We start from the raw sequence: 5,000 nt of genomic DNA, 5'->3' as shown, positions 1-5,000 counted from the left end.
GAAGCAACAACCTTTCCCTCCCCACATACCCCCACAGAAACAACTATGAAAAACAAAAACGGAGTACAGCTCCTGAAGCTCTGTGGAACACTGGGTCTGTACATAGTCAATGGTAGGCTGAGAGGGGACTCTTTTGGTAGGTACACCTACAGCTCTGTGGGACACTGGGTCTGTACATAGTCAATGGTAGGCTGAGAGGGGACTCTTTTGGTTGGTACACCTACAGCTCTGTGGAACACTGGGTCTGTACATAGTCAATGGTAGGCTGAGAGGGGACTCTTTTGGGAGGTACACCTACAGCTCTGTGGAACCCTAGGTCTGTACATAGTCAATGGTAGGCTGAGAGGGGACTCTTTTGGTAGGTACACCTACAGCTCTGTGGAACACTGGGTCTGTACATAGTCAATGGTAGGCTGAGAGGGGACTCTTTTGGGAGGTACACCTACAGCTCTGTGGAACCCTAGGTCTGTACATAGTCAATGGTAGGCTGAGAGGGGACTCTTTTGGGAGGTACACCTACAGCTCTGTGGAACACTGGGTCTGTACATAGTCAATGGTAGGCTGAGAGGGGACTCTTTTGGTAGGTACACCTACAGCTCTGTGGAACACTGGGTCTGTACATAGTCAATGGTAGGCTGAGAGGGGACTCTTTTGGGAGGTACACCTACAGCTATGTGGAACACTGGGTCTGTACATAGTCAATGGTAGGCTGAGAGGGGACTCTTTTGGGAGGTACACCTACAGCTCATCCCTTGGCAACAGCACTGTAGACGACTTCCTCACCGACCAAAACCCAGAGTCTCTCAGAGCCTTCACAGTCAGCCCACTAACACCTCTCTCAGACCACAGTAAAATCACAGTGTATCTGAGAAGAGCAGAACCCAACCATGAAGCATCACGGCCCAATAAATGACATGGTACAAAACAGGCCTATAGATGGAGTGCAAACAGTACAGACATCTACCAAAAAGCAATTAGTTGCCAAAAAATACAATCTCTCCTGGACAACTTTTTAGCCTTAACATTCTCCTACAGTGATGAAGGTGTAAATTTGGCTGTTTAGAACATAAACTTTAGATTTGACAAATTAGCCTCCTTGGCTAATATAAAGAAGCATAAGAGCAAACCAGAAATAACAGATCATGAAAAATGGTTTGATAACGATTGCAAAAATCTAAGAAAGTCATTGAGAAATATATCTAATCAAAAACACAGAGAACCAGACAACAACAATATATACGCCTTCAATATGGGGAAACACTGAAGCAATACAAACACACCCTAAGAACAGAAAAGGAACGGCACATTAGAAATCAGCTGGATGGAGTTGAGGAATCCATAGAATCAAACCACTTCTGGGAGAATTGGAATAAATTAAACAAACCTCATCATGAGGAATTGGCTATCCATAATGGGGGATATGTGGAGAAATCTCTTTGCAAACCTCTACAACAATATAACAAAGAGACCAGAACAAAGAGATATACAAGAAAAATGACAAATCCTTGAATCAGCAGTCAAAGACTATCAGAATCCTGTGGATAAAATAATAATTATTGGAATAACTACGCACTCTACACCCCAAAAAGGCATGTGGTGCTGATTTTAAATGAAATTATCAAATATACAGAGCACAAATTCAAATTGGCTATACTCAAACACTTCAACATTATCCTCACTGCAGGTATTTTCCCCGATGTTTGGAACCAGGGATTGATCACACGAATCTATAAAAATTGAGACAAATTTCACCCAAATAATTTCAGAGGAATTTGCGATAACAGCAACTTGGGGATAATTCTCTGCAGTATTATAAATATCAGACTACATCATTTCCTTGTTGAACACAACGTCCTGAGCAGAAGCCAGATTGGATTTCTAAAAAATGATCGTACAACAGACCACAAGTACACCCTCCACACTCTAAGTGATAAACAAGTAAACCAAAACAAAGGCCAAATCTACTCGTGTTTTGTAGATTTCAAGAAAGCATTTAATTCAATTTGGCACGAACGTCTTTTTTATAAACTTATAGAAAGGGGTATTGGAGGGATATGATTTTATTAAATCAATGTACACTAAAAACAAATTTGTGGTTAAAATTGGCAACAAGCAAACAGACTTCTTCTCTCAGGGACGGGGAGTGAAACAGGGCTGTCCAATAAGTCCAACACTATTCAACATCTACATTAATGAATTGGCAGCACCTGGTATCACCCTACACAACACTGAAATCAAGTGTCTGCTGTATGCAGATGACCTGGTGCTGCTGTCTCCCACTAGAGAGGGGTCACAGCAGCCCCTAGATCATCTTCATAGGTTCTGTCAGACCTGGGCTCTGACCGTTAACCCTAAAAAAAATATATATAATGATATTCCAAAAAAGGTCCGGAAATCAGGATGACAAATACATTCTATTTGGACACAGTTCTATTAGAGCACACCAAAAACTACACGTATCTAGGACTAAATATCAGCAACACAGGTAGCTTTCACATGGCTGTGAACTAGCTGAGAGACAAAGCAAGAAGAGCATTCTATGCCATTAACAGGAACATCAAAATCGAAATTCCAATTAGAATCTGGCTCAAACTTGTTCAATCAGTTCTAGAACCAGTTGCTCTATATGGCAGTGAAGTATGGGGTCCAATCTCTAATAATTAATTTACCAAATGGGACAAACATCCAATTGAAATACTGCATGCAGAGTTTTGCAAGACTGTATTGCAAGTGCAAAGAAAAACTCCAAATAAGGCATGTAGAGCAGAATTGGGCCAATACCCACTCCTCATTCAGATAGAAAAAGAGACATCAAATTTTACAACCACCTAAAAACAAGTGACCCCTAAACATTCCACCACACAGCTCTACAATGTCAATAGATGAAACAAGAGAAGAGTCCCCTCAGCCAGCTGGTTCTGAGGCTCAGTTCACTAAACCAAACCAACCCCATAGAGACTCAGGACAGCACTCAGCCAGCTGGTTCTGAGGCTCAGTTCACCAACCCATACCAACCCCATAGAGCCTCAGGACAGCAGTCAGCCAGCTGGTTCTGAGGCTCAGTTCACCAACCCAAACCAACCCAATAGAGCCTCAGGACAGCAGTCAGCCAGCTGGTTCTGAGGCTCAGTTCACCAACCCAAACCAACCCCATAGAGACTCAGGACAGCACTCAGCCAGCTGGTTCTGAGGCTCAGTTCACCAACCCATACCAACCCCATAGAGCCTCAGGACAGCACTCAGCCAGCTGGTTCTGAGGCTCAGTTCACCAACCCAGACCAACCCCATAGAGCCTCAGGACAGCAGTCAGCCAGCTGGTTCTGAGGCTCAGTTCACCAACCCAAACCAACCCCATAAAATCAAAACTTCAATGCTATTTGACAGTACTTGGTGGCAGACTATCTGACCACTGTGACTGATAGAAAACTGAGGAAAACATTGACTAGGTACAGACTCAGTGAGCACAGTCTGGCTATAGAGACCGGTCGTCAGACCAACCTGGCTGCCCAGAGAGGACAGGCTGGCTATAGAGACCGGTCTGGCTGCCCAGAGAGGACAGTCTGGCTATAGAGACCGGTCGTCACAGACAAACCTGGCTGCCCAGAGAGGACAGTCTGGCTATAGAGACCGGTCGTCACAGACAAATCTGGCTGCCCAGAGAGGACAGGCTATGCTCACTCTGCTCCAGGGGAGAGGTAGAGACAGAGCTGCAACCTGAGGGACAGCCAGTGAAAAGTGCAAAGTAATGTCGATAATATTTCCCATCTTGTTTTGTTTCGTCGTTCATACCAGGTCATGTGTCTTCTCAGTCATGAGAGAGAGACTGTCTTCTCAGTCATGTTGACACTGGTCCACTACCACTGCTTTAATGTATTGCTGTTGGTCCCACCATGTATTTATATATAAATATATATAAATATATATTTTTATTTTATTTTTTTATTTTTCGATATGAATACTTTGACAATGTAAGTAATAATGAACTTGCCATGTCAATAAAGTGAATTGAATTGAATTGAGAGAGAGAGAGAGAGAGAGAGTATATGAGAGAGAGAGAGAGTATATGAGAGAGAGAGAGAGAGAAAAAGACAGAGAAAGAGAGAGAGAAGAGGAGAGAGAGAGAGAGAATATATGAGAGAGAGAGAGAGACAGAGAAAGAGAGAGAGAGAGAGAGAGAGAGAGAGAGAGAGAGAGACAGAGAGAGAGAGAGAGAGAGAGAGCGACAGAGAGAGAGAGAGCGACAGAGAGAGAGAGAGAGAGAGAGAGAGAAGAGAAGAGAAGAGAACAGAGAAAGAAGCTATTGAAAGGGAGAGAGGAAGCTGAAGGAAAGGAACAAGTGCCACTTGAACGCTGCTCCAAATTAGTCCTGGATGAATCAGAGACTCAGGGTCTCCAGAACCTCTTCACCCCTTCCTCTCCTCCTCTCGCCTGCCTCCCTCCCTCCTAAACCATTTCTACCTCCCTCCTTCCGGCCCTTTCTCTCTTTCCCCCTCCTTCCCTAACTCCCTGTCTTCCTTCCCCCGTCCTCTACCTACCTCCTTCCCTCCCTCTCTCCGCATCTTCCTGTCACATGGTCAGCATCCCCCCCCCAGGGGCTGCTTCAAGTCCACTCTAATTACCTGGAGCAGGGTGTTGTGTGTAGCTGGCCAAAAGAAGGGACTGTAGGATGTAGGAGCACTTAGAACAAGCTGAAAGCTATGGCTTTCTGTCTGTTTTCCTGCCTGTATAAATCTCTCCCCTACCCTACCTCCCTGCCTCCCTCTCCCCCACCCTACCTCCCCGCCTCCCTCTCCCCCACCCTACCTCCCCGCCTCCCTCTCCCCCACCGTACCTCCTCACCTCCCTCTCCCCCACCCTACCTCCCCGCCTCCCTCTCCCCCACCCTACCTCCCTGCCTCCCAAGCTGAAAGCTATGGCTTTCTGTCTGTTTTCCTGCCTGTATAACTCTCTCCCCCACCCTGCCTCCCCACCTCCCTCTCCCCTACCCTGCCTCCCCACCT

The sequence above is a fragment of the Oncorhynchus mykiss genome, chromosome 22, assembly GCF_013265735.2.
Source record: "Oncorhynchus mykiss isolate Arlee chromosome 22, USDA_OmykA_1.1, whole genome shotgun sequence".
Taxonomy (NCBI): Eukaryota; Metazoa; Chordata; class Actinopteri; order Salmoniformes; family Salmonidae; genus Oncorhynchus; species Oncorhynchus mykiss.
Note: the sequence above shows the minus strand (reverse complement) of the source record.